Below are 17,966 nucleotides of genomic sequence, written 5' to 3' on the forward strand. Positions count from 1 at the left end.
TCACCCTTAATATCAAACTTCTCTCCATAAGCTCTAATCAGCGGCAAAACCAACTTCTTGAAATTTACAAAGCTGCTAGTAGTTTACGGATGTTTCGTTGTAAATTGGAAAGGGTTTTAGTAGTTGAAAGTTTGCAAATCCTTTGGTTTAGTGTAATCAATTAAAAATCCATAGATTTGAATTCCCGTATAAATTAACCTAGAAGTTTGGCACGATTCTTCAATTCAGTTGAAACCCTATTTGTAAATTGGGCATCATAAACTCTTCTAGAAGTCTTTCTAGGTGGTGGTTGTGGGTGATTTCCAACAAGGTGGTGGTTGTGGGTGATTTTTCGCAAGGTGTCTGAGTGTGTTTTTTTTTTTTTTTTTTTTTTTTGGGGGGGGGCCTGGGTATTTTGCTTATCACAAGAATAAAGTTAACACCTTTCAAATGGTGTTAAAACCTCTGGATCTAGACATAGTTTTTCCCGCAATAGGGACCCAACCCGATTTTAATCTTCACTAAAGGGACCCTAATGTAAAATTTTCAAAACTTAATTGGCTCATCAAGGGTACCCGCTACTAGTTTATCATCAAAATTTTGGAAATTTGAGCAAGAATCTTAGAAGTGATTAGGGTTTGTGGTCCTCAACAGACCATTTGCTTGCAAAAGAAAAAATTGTAGGAAAGATAGAAAGGTGGGAGCCACCAGTAGTAGGGTGTGCGAACAATATAAGAATGTTTGTTTGATGGAATAAAGTGGGTGGGAAAAGTAAGCTTTTCCATTAAATACTAAAACTTGGATTTGTTTGTTTAGATGGGGTAGGATAATGGAGAGATAAGGAATGGATTTATGAATGGGTTCACATAAAATAAAATAATCTCTTTTTATTCCCTTTTCTTTCCTTCAAAGTCCCACAAAGTCTAAAACTTCTACAAGAGATTAGGTAGGAAAAGTTGTATAGAACTCCCTTAAAATCATGAAGGATTATCTCTTCATTATCCTTATTCTGTTAGCAAATTAATGCGTCCAAAAATTGATCAACCCTTGGATTCCTGCAAAACAATGTCAGATGTGGCCAACTCAGCAATCAAGAAGCCACCTCCGAAGGTTAAGTCAATAAGTGAATCACCACCGAGTTTTGGCTAGTTGCAGAACCTAATTGAAAAACGATAATGAAGGGAAACAATTCAGAGACCTCTGCTTTGAGTAATACCTTAGTTTATATAGGATCTACCTCTTATTCTCGATCATTGGATTCATTCATAGCTCTCCTTCGTTGCGTCCGATCGTGGGGTTTTTATCCCTCAATGTGAATTAGTTGTGGTTTCCATATGGAGCACGATTGTCTATCCCAAGTTTAAAGGGATCATGTCTTCTTCTATAACCGTTTGGGTTTCTTCGTGCTTACGATTCCTCTTTGTCACATCCACCTAGCCATTACCCTATCTGGCATACCCGAGTGTGTGATCCACAACCTCGAAGATTAGTATCAAGGAAACCAACCTTCCACATTTACAATAATATAATCACGAACAAGACATAATCAATGTTTTACTACATCAACAAAGAGATCAAAATAAGATTCAAAGAATAACAATATAATTAGAGTGTGAAAAGAATGATAACAATATAATAAATCAAATGTAGAGTGTGGCAAAAAATCACTCCACATAACACAGCGGAATAGTAGATCAAAAGTCAAAAGAAAGATTACAACCGATTCCCAAAAATGAAAGGAATAGAAAAGAAGTAATCAAAACTAAACTAAGGTCTCTTCTAACTTATAAATACAACTTCTAAAAGTAAAAGTCTCAGAATCCAGATAACGCGTCGTAACAAGCACATGAATACGATTAATCCTAACGCGATACGTCTTCACCCATGAATTCTTCACTTTCGTAGTCACCGTAGCCACCACTTTGGGAGTAGTATGTGTCATCTGTTTGTGCTTCATAGTCATCAGTACTTGCAAGATAGTCTAACAAAGATGTTTGCAAAAAGGAGTGAGTTCAAAAGAACTCAGCAAGGCAAGTTATATCCATAGTAACATAGTAAAACATTATTTCAAAACATACATGATGCAAGATGATATGAAACAGACAATGTATGTATGAATCTAACTCTATGTATGTTGGTCTCTAGTGGCAAACATGCTTTAAGTCATAGCACCATATTCCTTTGGGTAGGTCTCAAATCACTCTCCCTCAACCATCTCGGCATCTTGGGTTCTCCGGTGGTAACTAGGTCCGGCATCCCTCTAGGACATTCATTGGCTGAGGTTTAGGTCACCGCTCTCTCACATCACCAATGCAAGTCTTCTACTTAGTTATATCAAGTTAGAGTCAGATACTTCCATTCCTCGCCTCTCGCGATCCTTTTTGGTATCCTTCTCACTAGAGTCAGCATATCTTATGGCTACAACCAACTTGGATTACGGACTTATCAACCCTATTGGCTATCCTCACATAATAAATGAGAAGCTCTCATGTCCACTCATGGGTTGGATACCGGTCTTGAGCGCCCATGAGCCCAAGTCTACTACTTGCGATCCTACCAATGAATGGCCCTTCACAATGTGATCTATGTCCTCTCACAGGTTAGTTACCAGTCTTGAGCTCCCACAACCCACACTACTACCATGGGTTATTCGGTCTCAATACCCTTCCGAATCAGGTTTGATATAACAGGGACATCCTAGCCAAACACTGCTAGACAAGTCCTAGGTATGACAACCAATAATCCGGAAAAGAGTCAAATGGCACCATAGGAAATGTCCCATACCACTTCCACTGATGTCCAAGGATAGAATGTCAAAATGACATTCCCCATTCCCAAATCATACATAAACAATCACATTCCCAATTCAGTCACAACATACACAACTAATATTCCAACATATAGAATGATAACATATAAACATGATCAATTGAATGTGTAAAATACATGAATAAAACCTACTATACTTAAAGTACTTACAACAATAATATCATAATAAGAAAATGGAAGAACAACAGTAAATCCATGAAATTTCCAAATTAGAAACTAAGATTCATGCAAATCTAGGTTAATATGGAAAAAATCATCATTGCCTTAATTAACTTCGATGGATTCCGGAGGAACAAAAGAATATGCCCAAGGTTAGCAAACAAACCCTAAACAAGCATAAATACACCATTAGGCTGCGTTTGTTTGCTGGAATAAAGGTGGGGTGGGAAAATTCTTGAAAAAAGTGTAGATTTCTTACTTTTCCTTTAAATCCCAAAATGGTAGATTGTTTGGTTGCTTGGGGTGGGAAAGTGGGAGACAAGTTCCCTTGAATCAAGGAAACTTGTTTGCTGATGTGGCAGCCCAACTTTCCCACCCCATGCTATTTTAAAACCCCACATATTTGGTGGGACTTTGTGGGAAAGTTGGGAAAAATAAAAGTGAGACCCACCCCTATCACTTTTCCACAAAACCCTTTCCTTTCCTTTCCTTTCCTTCTCCCTCACCCCACTACACATGGGACCCACATGTTTTTTTCCCACCCCTTTTTTTCCACCTCACCTTTGCAAACAAACGCAACCTTAGGAATAAGCCCTAGAAGATTAGAGGTCAAACGGATCAAATCAGACAAAGAAATCCATTACTGTTAGCATTGGTAGCTTGTTCCAATCAACCAATCAATCCACCCAATAAATAGTATGCAACAGAAATTAGAATTTTGATATGAAACTCATCTTCCGGGATTCAAACACTCCGAAAACAAAGGAATATTAGGAACAGTAATCTAAGACTAACTAGCATAGATTTGACACCAACAATGATAAAAAATAATACTTACTAAATTGATAAAAAAAACATGGTTTTAATGAAAACATATAATGGATTCAAAGGAGAAGCTAGAGAGAATAAGGATTCACTCTAGTTGAGTATTAGCAAAAGATTAGGGATAAGAACTAACGTGAGAATCGATGTAACATGCTAGAGAAATCAAAACAATAAGATTAAATCATGCATTCATGAAGATATCAATGATCTCTTCTAAAAATCAAATATGGAGATCATAGCATCATTGGAATGAATGGAGATTCATTCTCAACTGCAGAGATGATAGAAGAGGTGTTTGCAAGGATGCAATATCATCTTCATAATCACAGCCATGAGATTATATAAATATAAGAGTAAATCAATTAGAAGATTAAGAGATTACTAACCTTAATGATAAACAAGAGATGAAGAACTTGAGAATATGCAAGAGTCCTTCAACAATACCAAGGAGAGGCTTCCCAAGTTCTCTAGAGGTTTTAGAAACAAAAGAGGCTAAGAAACACGAAGTCCTACTAAATAGAGCAACAAAACCCTAATTAGAGGATCTTACACAGATCCTATCAGCAGTGGGTCGATTGGCCCAATCGATGTGAAACCCAGCCCTAACCTTGACCCGGAAACTTTGTTATTTGTAGGTCTAGTGACCCGAAGTAAAGTAAGAAGTCAGCTTTGGGCCATCCCAGTGGAGGACTTGGTGTCTGGCTTTGAATCCATGAGAGTTGATGATGAGGTTCTATTTATGGAAACTGAATCTTGATGAAGATAGGATTAGTTGATGGACTTGGAGTGCTCTCTATCATGGTTTGAAGGCATTTCTACCTATTAGGTAAGTCACTTGATATGTGTGCAAAACCCCTTTAGGATTGGATTTGATCCGGGCCTTCAATTCCTCTTGTTTAGGAGTTCTTTGAACTGATTGGTCGACTGATTGGTCGACTGGACTAGTCGACCAATCCACTCGACCAATGGGTTCTGTCTTTGGCAATTAGGTCTTGCTTGCTCTATTTAAGTCCAATCTCGAGTCTACTTCGTATTTTCTGCCTCCAAACTCTTTGGAACGAACCAAAGACCTCTGCAAGTCATCTCCCTTGCATCCTTGGTGTTTATCTTGACGGATCTTCGTCAAAACTCTTCCTCTTGCATCAAAGGTATGTCTACACTCTCTTCTTCTCCTCCATCTCTGTTTTTCTTTCCTTTTTTGAGTTGAGACAGGAGAGGAGATGCTGCATTCTCTGCTTGCAAACATCTCCGGACTTGTCTCTCATGATCTTCCTAAGGATTAATGGCTAATGCAATGATCTTAACCATGATCATTGCAAGCTTTTGAAGGAATCATGATCAAATCATGATCTTGTCTTTGTTCATCTTTTGATTTAAATTCTGATCTTCTTAGATCTACTATATTGATCATGTTAGTAGTCAATTGCTGTGTTTTCTTTCCATGATCCATGATCTATCAATCTCTAGTTGTTTCTCTTCTACCATACCATGCTTTCTTCATGAATCATGATAGTTACATCTATGGTAGGTTTTGTTTCCTTATTTAGATTTATGCTCTTAGGTCTATTTTCTTGAAGATCTAAGTATGCCTTCCATGATATCTTTATCTGAATCAATGATTCATTCTCCTATTGTTCTTGTCTATGACTTCTATCTTGAATTCTCCAAGAACCATGATTGATCTAATTATGGTAACTTTTTGTTTCCTAATTTGTATCTTGAAGACTTGATTCGATTAGTGTTTTGAGGTCCCCTATATGTTAGGATACTACTAATGTAGTTTACCCCTTGTTTAGTACCCTTTTGAACCACCAAATTCGGATCTTATATCTTAAAACTCCGATTTTGTAGGGCACTTTGTCTTCATTGGTCGGATTGATTGGTCGGCCGGGGGTGGAAGACCAATCCAATCGACCAATGAGTAGAGCAACTCCAGATTTGGTCTCTTTTGGATGTTTTGATATCTTTTTCGGTTAGGGATCTTTCCTAATATGTTGTATACACTTGTTTAGGACCTTCTTCTCAAGTTTGTCAAGATCTTACTTGATTTCTTAGGATTCCTTTGCAAGTTATAAAAGGTAAGGATGGTTACTTCTTTAACAACATAAATTGCATATCTTAGTTTCTATATTTGAATCTTGTTAATAAATTATTTTTAATTAGATTCTTATAATGTTATACTACTGTGGTACTGTCTTGATATCAGTAGCATTATTTATTTATATTGAATTGACTCATGTATGATTTACTTACCAGTTATGTACAAGTTGATTGTAATTATTGATTTCTTTCCATATATGAAGTTACCATATATGTGATGTTATGAATTGATGCTTGTGTATGCTTAAGTATGGTTTGGAAAGGAGAGGTGTCCTTTTGACACTTCTGTCCTTGGACTACTACGGGAATATTATGGGATGTTTCCGGAGATGCCCTCTGGACACCTTCCTAAACTGTTGGATGACATATTTAGGACTGTCTAGCAGTGTTGGGCTAGGATGTCCCGTTATGTCAGACTCTAATCGGAGGGGTATTGAGACCGAACGACCCGTGGTAGCAATGGGGATTCATGGGCGCTCAAGACCGGTAACCAACCCATGAGAGGACAGGAATCACATTGTGGGGGCCATTTATTGGTAGGGTTGCATATGGATAGACTTGGGCTCACGGGCGCTCAAGACCGGTAACCAACCCGTGAGGGGACGTGAGAGCTTCCCGTTTACCATATGTGGATAACCAATAGGGTTGATGAGTCCGTAGTCAGGGACTATGAGGACTCTAGTGTGAAGGATACCGGAAAGGATCGTCAGGGACGAGGAATGGACGTATCTCGGATCCGACTTGATGTAACTAAGTAGAAGACTTGCATTTGGCTAGGCTTAACCCGACATGCGCCGCTACTTAGACCAATGGTTATGTGAGAGAGTGGTGACCTATACCCCCACCCATGGAATGTCCCGAGGGATGCCGGACCCATTACCAACCGATGATGAGTGATTACTTAAAGCATGTCCCTAGCCAATAGAGACCAAAGATATATAGAGTTAGATTCATACATTCATTGTTTGTCTCATACCATATTGCATTTATGTTTGTTTTGTAATCCTCCCATTTATGTTATTATGGATTTAATCGCTTCAGAGTTTCTTTGAAACTCATTCCTTTATTGTACAATGTTTGTTAGACTATTCTACGGGTTCGAGCAGTATCATGACTGCTCGTATGAAGAAGCGCAAGGAGAAGAGGCATATCTCCGGAGAAGGTGATTGCGGTTACGACAATTACAACTGAAGATCCAGCAGTGGTTATGCTCCGTACAATGCTTAGTCCGACCATAGAGTGGAAGCGCCCTTGTGCCATTTATGAGATTTATACTTATAGGGATATTGTCTATAAGATTGAGAACAATTTAGTTACCTATTGTACCTGCTATTGGGATTAGATTCTATCCTGTTTCTTCTCTTTTAGAACTACATTTCCGCTGGTTGTAGAGTGGGATTTCGCCTCACTTTACTTATCTGATTTAGGCACTCTGATTATATTTAGTACTCTGATTTATATATGATTCATTCTTTCCTTATTTGGACCTATGGTTTATCTTTCGCACATCGATATTTATTGTTCATGATTATGTTATTGTTTATGTGGGAGGTTGATTACTTGATACCTGATCTTCGGGCTGTGGATCACACTCTCGGGTATGCCAGTTAGGGTACCGGCTGGGAGGATGTGACAATCGACCCATCAGTCGACCAATGTTGTTAGCAAGCCCAAGTTAGGGACTTCAAGGCCCAAACTTCATCAAATTCAAATGGGCTTCTCCCAACTCAACAAATGACTCACCTAGCATAGAATAATGCATTCAAACCATTTCCATCTAGGCTTTAGGTCTATTAACCAAACTTTTCTTCATCAAGGTGTAGTTTTCTCTCCAATTCTGACAAAGTTTCTCAGTATGGAACACTATCATCAATTTCCATAGGTTCTGGGTCAAACACCATGTCTTCCACTAAGATGACCCATAGTTGCCTTCCACTGAGATGACCCATAGTTGCCTTCTTCCTTCACTTCGGGTCTTCGGACCTATAGACAATAGGGTTTTTGGGTTAAGGTTTGGACTGGATTTCATACTCTTAATTCAGCTCTTGAACCAGTCCCAACTGGGATAATTGAACCGACCGTGGTTCGATTTGGTTGATTGTAACATTTTACTTGTCACAACAAATAAACCCAGGTATTTAGACCCCTTTTTGTCATCCTACTTTATTCGGTCAAACGAACGGTCTCTTAAATTTTCGGTAAGTAATTTCTTTTCTTTTTTTCCCTTAAAGTCCTTTGATAATTTGACCTCGCGCATTCGGGGTCGCGTTTGTTTATCTGTTCGTCACCTTGCGTGAGAGGGAGCCGCAGATTGAGTGGCAGTCAGCAGTATTAAGCAATCAATCGAGGTCTTCGTCTAATTACTCTTTTTATTGTTTTCGGATGAATCGTTTAATTACTCTTGTTAGCTCAAATAATCTTAATCTTGCTGACGCCGTTCTTCTTCTCTTCCATCTATCCTTCAGGTAAAGCATTATAGGGTGCCTGAAAATACCACAAAATGTAAACATTATGAGATCGATTCTACTTACATTTCTGTTGAAACCATTGCGATTTTTTCTGCCTGTATTTATGCGTAATACATTCGTAACTTCTTCTGTACTAGAAGGGAAATTTCTCTGTTTTCTAGTTGGTGTATGACCAGTTTTATTTTCAAATAAACTACTGTGTCTCGACTTGCCTGGAAGTTCTTCCACAAGTTGATCTCCCAGTGTCTATGTTATAAGTAACTGATGAACTAGCTGTCTGGCTGTCTTGACCTGCCGAGGGTATCGTAATGGCTGAAAACTCATGATCCTTGGTACTAGAAACATTTTAGTTGTATCTTTGAGATTGACCACGTAACCTAACTACTGAATTCATGTGACTATCAGGCTGACGAGATAGGATGCTTTTTGGTCCCAAGTGTTGATGCATGTATGACAGTAAAATTTTAATTGATATTTTATACAATCAAATGGAATGAAAATATTGGATGTGGCTGACTCCAATAATCAATTGCCGCAATAAGCTAGTTGAAAAATCGACAGTAAAAGAAGTTGATGGTTTGGTAAAAGCTGTGGTTGGGAAAAGAGGATTGCAGTAAACTATTATGTTGGTTCAACCGGTTAAGCTATATTTGGAGGGTGAAACATTTAATTGTTAGGGCATATGTGTTTTGCTGATGAAAAGCCAGTTCCTTTTCTTGGTGGTGTGGTTTCTATAGTTGCAGTGTTACTTTTTTGGATGAATGAAATAATCATTAACCAAAGCCCCACAAGGGGAAAAGAGAATGTACTAGGGGGAGAAGACAAAATAAAAAAAGGGGGCAGGTTATTACAACCTACTATTTGGTAGAAAAGAAGAACCAAGACCCCAAGAGACAACAATAGTCTTGTTCCGTGGGGTAGCCAAAACTGGGTGGTGCAGAACAAGTTGTAGTCTAGTGGAAACATCAAAGCATATGGCTTTTCAAATCAAGTCAAAAGATCTAGAGTTGGAGGTCTATCTTCTTAGATTTAGATGCTACTAGGAGAAGAATGCCTAGTGGGAAAGCAAAGGTTAAGGGCTCTCTAAGAGGAGAAGAGGTGGCAAGAAATGCAACTGCAGCATTGGATTTGTTGCAGTATTTCCATTGTGTAACATGTGAAACTTGATGAGAAGGAGATTCCACAAAGCAATTATTTTGGGTATCTAGGCATCATCATAAATAAAAAGGTGATATAGAGGATGATGTTTCTCAAAGAATTAAAATAGGATAGATGAAGTGGAGAGGTGTGTCTGTGGTCTTGTATGATCGACATATTCCTTTAAAGGTCAAAGGAAAATTTTGTAGGGCATTCGTATGACCAACTATAATGTATGATGCTAAGTGTTGAGTTATTACGAAGAATGTTATAAACAAACCCAATATAGCATAATGAGAATGCTAAGATGGATCAGAGGCAAAACTAGGAAGGATAAGATAAAGAATGATCATATTAGAGTTGGTCTAGGTGTAGCTCTAATCAGTGATAAGCTACAAGAAAGTCGACTGAGGTGGCATGATAGTTCAATGGAGGCCTTTAAATGCCCTTGGGCAGTGAGGTGACTTGATCAAGGTTGGAGGAATTAGAAGAACTTGGGGTAGACCTTTGATAATTTTAAGAGAAGTGGTGAGAAAGGATTTGCATGCTTAGGCCTTGTATCTAGTATGACATCAAATTCAGCATCAAAAGGCAAGATTGCATGTAGTTGACCCCATTTAATTGGGACCAGGCTTGTTATTGTTGTTTGTTGTTATTTACATTATGTAATAGGCGGCTAACAAATCTCTAGAACTAAGAGTAGTGCTGATGATGAAAACCAAGGATGAGGGGGTGTATGAAATCTCAGATCGAGTCTTGGGTGAATTGAGGGTTTTGGTTTTGGGTTGGATGGCTTTGATAGGCCATGGGAATCTCTGCTTGGGTAAATTTTGGTGATCTAAGGTATCCAAGAGGATTAGGGGTCTTCCCAAAACCTTGTGGGTGACAAGAACAGGTCAAATGGGAAATTCTTGGGTGGATCTTTGAGAACCTTTCCAAATCCTCTTCTTTCTTTTTTCCTTCTTTCTGTTTTTTTTCCCTTTTCTGATCTGTCACAAGAAACAGAGAAGCTGAGGGGGTGGGGAAGGGTTATGGGGGTTATTGCAGGGGCTGGGGAGGTTTGGATTAGGTCTAGGAGAGGCGTAGGAGGGTGGGGAAGGGGGTTAGGGGTCTGCCCAGGGTAGGGGAGGGAACCTAGGTGGTTTATGAAGGCAGGGGGTGGGATTCTGTTCTGTGCAGGAGTAGTACAGGGGAAGGGAGGGCTGCAATGGGTTGTAAGGGTACTGGACAGATCTGACTTGAATTTTGCAGATAGAAGACTAAACGTACTTGCTGGATTTGTAGGTTGAATGCTGAAGATGAATGCTAGAATTTGCTGAACTGAATTGAGAAGTCTGAAAATTAGAAACTTAGACAACTGCTGGGCCCTCTCAAAGGAACTGCCAATAACTCCTTGGCTGTAGTATTCTCAGAATTTTTATTCATCAGAACTGATTTCTTCTGTGTTAGGCATGAGAATATATAGCCTCTACAAGACTCCAAAAATAAAATCAGAAGACCCAACTGACTTAGACTTGGTGATGTGAACACAAATAACCCCTGGCTGAAACCCTAAGTGGGGCTCCCTGGTTGACTCTTGGAAGCCACCATAAGCTGGCTGAACCCTAGTAGGAGTAATTAGGGCATTTCCAGCCTTCTTTACTGGCTAAAATTAGTTCCAGCTTCAGTCCTAGAGTCCTATTTGAGTTTATTCCTTCGATGGAAGTTGTGTTTGAGTTTTCTTTTTATTAGAGTTGTTTTGAATCAGTCCTTTTGTTATCTTAAATCCTTGCACATCATGGCCAGTAAAATTTTAATTAAAATAGAATTTATGACATGTGCTTAATAGAGTTTGAGATAACTTAAAGTTTATTTCCAGAATGTGTCTTTACTTGTTTAGATTCCAAATCAAGAGTCCATATTTAGTGGTGGGATCCTTGTCTGTTAAGGAATCCCACTTAGTCCTAGAGTCTTTTCAAGGCTATAAATGGCCTAGTATTCTTCTTTGTAATTCTTCAAGTTTGATTTAATAAAATTAAGTCTCTTTGTGGAAAACAGGGTTGTGGTTCTCTTTGGGAGGGCCATGGTGGATTTTGAAGAGTTATTCAATAACAACCAGCAGCTAATCTCCATTCACAGCAGCCATTAGTCCTCTAGAGAAGCTCCTGACAAGTAAGTGAAGACCCCAGGCATCATTCCCCTCTTCTTCCCTACCCACATAAGCATCCCTACCCTGCCCCTTCATTCCCAGCATCTCCCCTGCCCTTCCCCTGTCTTGTGCACCCTGATAATCCCCTCCCCCTTGCTGCCGCAACACAGCATCAACCTGCAACCTCCCTGCAACACCCCTTAGGCCTTACTCCTTGTCCCTACAACCCTCCCAGCCCATTATCCACCTCCCCTAGCACCTGCAGGTCTCCCCCACCCCTTCTTGTTCCCCACAGCAGCCCTAGAACCCCACCCTCTGCAATTTCCAAATTCCCAGCCCCTAACTTCCTTTTCTTCTCCCTTTAGTATCACACCATCCTCTAGGTGTTAACCCTATTGTTAGTCCCTCAATTAATCTTGTTTCCTTAGGTGTGAAAGTTTTCTTCTCTAAATTTCTGCAACTTATTTTTCAAACTTTTGAAATTTAAAACGATTGCATTTTTGACCCTCCCCTATGTTCCAAAATCATTAAAACAAGGTCTGAACAGTCAAGGCAGCAAGCACCGCCCCTCTTCCACCCTAGCTGAAACCCCCACAAACCCTAGTTCTCAAATTTTGTTAAAAATTCAAATTTGAGTTAAGCATTACAGCAGGTTTTTAAGAGAGTTGTAGAACACCCTATACACTCTAGAATAACCTTTCTCTTTGCTGGAATTCCTGGGCAGCCCTTAGTTTTAGGAAAATTCCACTACCACCCCTAACTTTAAAACTGGGTTCACATCACTTGGACTCGTTACTAGACTAGACATCTTTGACTGAAATAAGAAACTAATTGGGATTCTATAATCAGATTAGAAACCCAACTGAAACTCAACTAGGGAAAAAGACCAACAAGGACAAAAATGCCCCTAGAGGGGTGTGCATCCCCTTTGCAGTGCTAGGCCTACTTGTGGCTTCAGTTGGGCCTCTATTTGCTGTTCACATCAGTTCTCCCTGGCTTGGAAACTTTTCTCTCCAATGAATGGGTGAAGGCCATGTATCTCTCGTATAGATTGGGGTCGATCTTCTTGAAGTCATTTGCATGAATCCGTGTTCTCTCACTAATACACTTGCCCTCACTTAAACTAGGAATGCATTGTATCCAGGCCTTGCGTGTAATCTTGAGCATATCATCTAGTATTTGTTCAATAGATTCTTGGTCCAAAGGGGTAGGTTGGGGCAGTTGCAGGATATGCTTAGTATCTCCATTGTCTGAATGGTGCCCTATGTATAAATATAGGTCTCCACATTGAAGATATTACCGATGCCCATGTTGGGTGGCAAGCTTAGGACATAAGCATTGGACCTTGCATGAGTGAGTACTTTGTAGGGTCCCATCTTCTTTGGATGGAGCTTAGTATTTGCTTATGTTGGATACCTCTTTGGATGGATGCGGACCAATACCATGTCTTCTGGTTTGAATTCCACAGCCCTTCTATGTTGGTCTGCTTGGGTCTTGTATATCTCTGTATTAAGGGCTATTTTTCTCGTGAAGTGTGCATGTACTTCAGTGATGTGCTGTAGGAACTCATCTGTTTCTATACTTATCCTGGTTTCAGCCAGTATGGGTGTTAGATCAATAGGCCTCTTAAGGTTGGATACCTAGTAGGGCTTCAAAAGGTGTCCTTCATGTAGTATGATTGGCGGAATAGTTGTTGATGAATTTTGCAATGTCTAAGACTGTGGGTCACGTCTTCTCACATTCTCTAACAAGACTTCGCAACAGATTCCCAAGAGTTTTGTTACCACTTTCGTCTGACCAATCTGTCTGGGGTTGGAAAGTTGTTGAGACTAATAACTTTGTGCTGATCATCAGCCATATGTTCTTCTAGAGGTGACTCATGAATTTTCCATTCCTATCAAATGTAAGGATATGCATAGCTTAGGCCTCGTATCTAGTATGGCCTCAAACAGAACTAATTGGAGGGCAAGAATCCATGTAGTGGAAAAGGCTTGTTGTTGTTGTTGTTGTTGTATCAGATGTAATAGTATTGGGTAACCCATGGATCTAGACTATCTCCGTAAAGAAAATTTTGGTTATCTGTCTGCATCACAAGTCCGCTAGCACGGGGTGAAGTGGTCCATCTTAGTGCATCGATCTACCACCACAAACATAGAAACGAACTTTCCTTGGGCGATGGGTAACCCTAGGAAAAAGTCCATATTGAGATTTTTTCAGGTTTGATGAGGTATGGGTAAGGGGGAGTAGAGACTTGTATTCTGCAAATTTACCTTGGTGACGTTGCATATTCGACACCTTCTGATGACTATGGCTACATCTCTATGCATATAGGGCCAATAGTACCTATCTATCACTTGGGCAGCAGCCTTTGCAATTACGAAGTTGTCCACCAAGTCCACCCATGATTGGAGATCTCGCGAGATATCTCGCTTTTTCAAAGAAGCGAGGACAAGATGGAGATTGAGAGCAGAGAGTTGGGATATCTTGTTCGAGATCTTGCCATATCTCGCTATACCTCACCTTGGATCTTGCCATATCTCGCCGTAACTTTTAATTTTTGTCAATTTTTTTACGAACTTCGGCTGGATTTTCACTTGCAACTACTCCTAGCACATCTAGAACATCGAAGGAAGATCAATCATTCTCTGCTTGTCTTATGAACTTATGATTTAATGACTTATATAGAATTTTTAATGATTGTTTAATTTTATTATTTTATTCTTGAAAATCGAGATTGTGATACTCATGGATGGAATTTTGATGACATTTAGGTTATTTGATGCATTTAATACACTTTGTTTTCATTTATATGCCTTAAGGTTTCTATATTACACGTATAGCCTTGCATTCCCTAATCCTACAACATTTTGGTTTCACACTATAGGTAAACTTAAAAATCATACTTAAGGTTGTTTTTTGACAAATCCAAGGCCACCAATGTGTTCGAAGGCCTTAAATAGGCTAAATACCAAGTTTCAGCCTAATTGAGACCCTAAAACCTACTGAGATAGGCCACCAACTTAATGCCAAAAAATCGCATATCTTAACCAAGATCTCGCTGAGATGGTCGAGATCTTGGTTTTTCAAGGTGGCGAAATCTCACTTGAGAGCGAGATCTTCTACCATGAGTCCACCTCCATGTAATTCTCTAATAAGATGCCGTCGAAGGGAACTGTTTGGGATGCAGCTTTGGATCCGGTGAAACAGAAAGCCTTCATGTATCGAGTAGTGGGGGTGTTGCCCTCCTCGCGAATCTCTGCATAGATGGTGCCGGAAACTCTCCTGGATATTCTTGTATGATTTGTTTAATTCTAGAGGCTTCAGAACCATCATTTTCATTGTCAATACCTTCCTATTGGGGGCATTTGCAATCTTATTTTCCTTCCTTGCTTTATGTTGTAGGGTAAAGGTGAATCCCTGTAGATAACCTACCCACTTTGCAGGCTTATTGCTGATGGCCTTATGTGTGTGGAGATGCTTGAGGGCTTTATGATCTGAGTAGATCACAAATTTGCTTCCTACTAAATAGTGCTGCCAATGCTTTAGGATTTGTACTACTGCATATAGCTCTACATCATAGGTGGAGTCCCTAGGCTTGTCTTTGTTTAGCTTCTCATTGTGTAAGGTTATAGGGTGACCGTGGTGGACTCCTCCAATTTTGATGTAAAAGGCATTAGTGGCAACTGGCAACTTCAAACACCAGGCTGGAATCTGGTAGCTTCAGAACTGGGGCCCTAGTCATCTTCTTCTTGATGCTGTTGAAGGCTCTAGTGGCTGCTGGAGTCCATTCTAACTTTCCTTGGGAGGTTTTTGTACAATTTGTGAGGGAGTCATAATGGTACTGAAATCTTTGATGAACCTTTGATAGAAAGGTGCAAGGGCATTGACACTTTGAACCTTTGTGATGCTCTTGGGAAGGGACCATTCTTCTATGCATCGAACTTCTCTGGATCTGCTTCAACTCCCTTAGCGGATATTATGAATCCAAGGAAGATTACCTTAGGCACGATAAAAGTATGCTTCTTCAAGTTTAGGTATAGTTGCTCTTTCCTTAGGATCTCTAAGGCTAATCTTAATTGCATTATTGCTCTTTTGGCTCGTAACCATACACCAAAATATCATCAAAATAAACAAAACTTTCCAAGAAAAGGTTTGAGTACGTAGGTCATCACTTGCATGAAGGTACTGGGGCATTGGCGAGCCCAAAAGGCATAATCTTCCATTCAAACATTTCTCCTCTTGTTTTAAAAGCTGTCTTCCACTCATCCCCTATCCTGATCCGAATCTCATGATACCCACTTTTGAGATCTAATTTTGAGAAATGGATGCTCTAGTCAACATATCTAGCATGTCATCCAATTTTGTCATGGGAAATCTGTACTTAATTGTAATCTTGTCAATGCCCTTGCTGTCCACACGCATTCTCTACGAACAATCTTTCTTTGGAGTTAACAATGTTGGTACTGCACAAGGACTCAGGCTCTCTGTGATATTTCTCTTCTTGAGAAACTCTTCTGCTTGTCTCTGTAACTCTGTGTCTTGATGGGCTCAGCCTGTAGTGTTGGGAAGGGAAGCTCTAGGCACCAGATATATGGCATGCTGAATCTCTCTCAATGGGGTAGTCCACTAGGAAGATCTTTTGGCACGATGTTTGAGAATTTAATGAGGAGCTCCTAGATCTGCGGTGGGGGCTCTTCCTTTTGTTGAGGAGTCTTTGATTTGGTAACTAGTGCCAGAATTACACCAGACTCTTCTTGGGGGTCCTCAAACTTCTTGACGAGAATCACTATGGGTTGGGATTGGGAAATCGACTCTTTTGGGACTGGACTCTTCTTTACCCTCTTCCTATCTTCCTCTTGCATGTTCAAGGGGAAGAATACAATGTTTTTTCCTTTGTGTCTAAACTTACAGGTGTTATCCTAGCCCATGGATTGTTACATCAATATTAAATAACCAAGGTCTACCCAGTATTACATCAGTTACACCCATAGGAACTATATCACACCAGACTTAGTCAACATAAGAATGCAAACTAATGGGGAGCAAACACCTAAACCTTGCTTCTACAACTATATGTTGAGGAGCCCAATTGAATATGGGGTTGGATGTCCTTCTACTAGTAGTTTAGTCCTTTGCACAATTGCTTCATAAATAACATTGGTGCTGCAACCATTGTCAATAATGGGTCCCACTATGAAGGTGCGAAAATTCAGGATGTCGGCAAAATTTTGAATGTTGAGTGGGTTTTTGGGGTCATTTTGGCTTGGTTTGGTGTTCAGCCTAATTTAAGGCCAATAAACACAGCGGAAGTGTTATTTTTGCCTAAAACCTAACCCGAAATTTTTGATGGGCACTGTTTGTGAAATTTAAAAGTAACCGCAAGCGCACGGTATCGTGTAGCTAACGGGTCGATCTCAAGGAGATATGCCACTTATAATTCAACTTCTTAATAGTAATGCGAGAGTGGAATGATTCAATTTTTGTTAACTAGTTAACTAAACTAAACGATCCTAATCTATACGTCTAATGCAATCGAATTGAAACGAAAAATAAATTAAACACAATCAATGCATAAATAAAAGACAGGAAAAAAAATGCGAACAATAAAAATAAAAATGAAAAAAAAGTAAAACCAGTTAGTATGTTAAAGCAGTCAGTAAAATTTAGTTCATAGCTAAAATGTAGATGCAACACCACCCGTCACCGAAAGCAGAGGCACGCCTGTAGGCTTGCTCCGGTTATGTGGTCCGAGATGATGAATGAATAGGCGGAAAGTAAATAACGGAAAGTAAATAACAAAGCAATAAACAAAGCAATAAAAGGAAAATGAAGCCTTAACCAAAGAGAGGCACGATCGAGGCATCTTTGATCAAGGATCCAGGGGGGGGACAATAAATAATGCTGAAAGTAAATCCTAAATTAAGAATATGGAGGGGTAGATAGAAGTGGGAATGGAGGGAGGTGAGAAGATTAATAAAGAAGGTTACTTACTTGCGAATTGAACAAATGATTCGAATCTCAACCAACCCTAACAACCAGATCTAGATCTAGAATGATCTAAATCTGCAATTGTTAGACTCAGAGAAAAATAAATCTAAAAACTTGAAACTTGAACTTGAATTGCATTACATAAAAATTAAACCTAAACATTGAATCTAGAAATTTAAATCTCACAAATGCAAGCAAAGAAAACTAGAGAAAGCCTAAATAAACTGAAGAGAGAAGAAAGAATGCTTCTACTAAGCTCTAGAACACGTTCTCCTTTGATGGAGTATGCTCTCCTTTTATAGAGTTTACATGAGATATGAAGGACGACTGAATTTGAATAAAACTTAGGGTTT

At 39.5% G+C, this 17,966-nt stretch overlaps 1 protein-coding gene across 11 annotated transcripts in view; it reads left to right on the plus strand.

Annotated features, from left to right (window-relative positions):
• Positions 1 to 8,115: 8,115 nt before the first annotated feature.
• The window catches only part of LOC149026492 (Putative methyltransferase family protein), a 39,332-nt gene continuing 29,481 nt past the window's right edge, over positions 8,116 to 17,966 (plus strand). For 2 of the 11 annotated variants that reach the window (XM_089146798.1, XM_089146792.1), the window contains exon 1: positions 8,118 to 8,240. The gene's annotated coding sequence lies outside the window, so the exon portion shown is untranslated. The other 9 variants (XM_089146801.1, XM_089146800.1, XM_089146793.1 and 6 more) reach the window with 8 other exon arrangements.

The sequence above is a fragment of the Hakea prostrata genome, chromosome 2, assembly GCF_041222555.1.
Source record: "Hakea prostrata isolate BN-2017 chromosome 2, UWA_Hpros_2, whole genome shotgun sequence".
NCBI lineage: Eukaryota > Viridiplantae > Streptophyta > Magnoliopsida > Proteales > Proteaceae > Hakea > Hakea prostrata.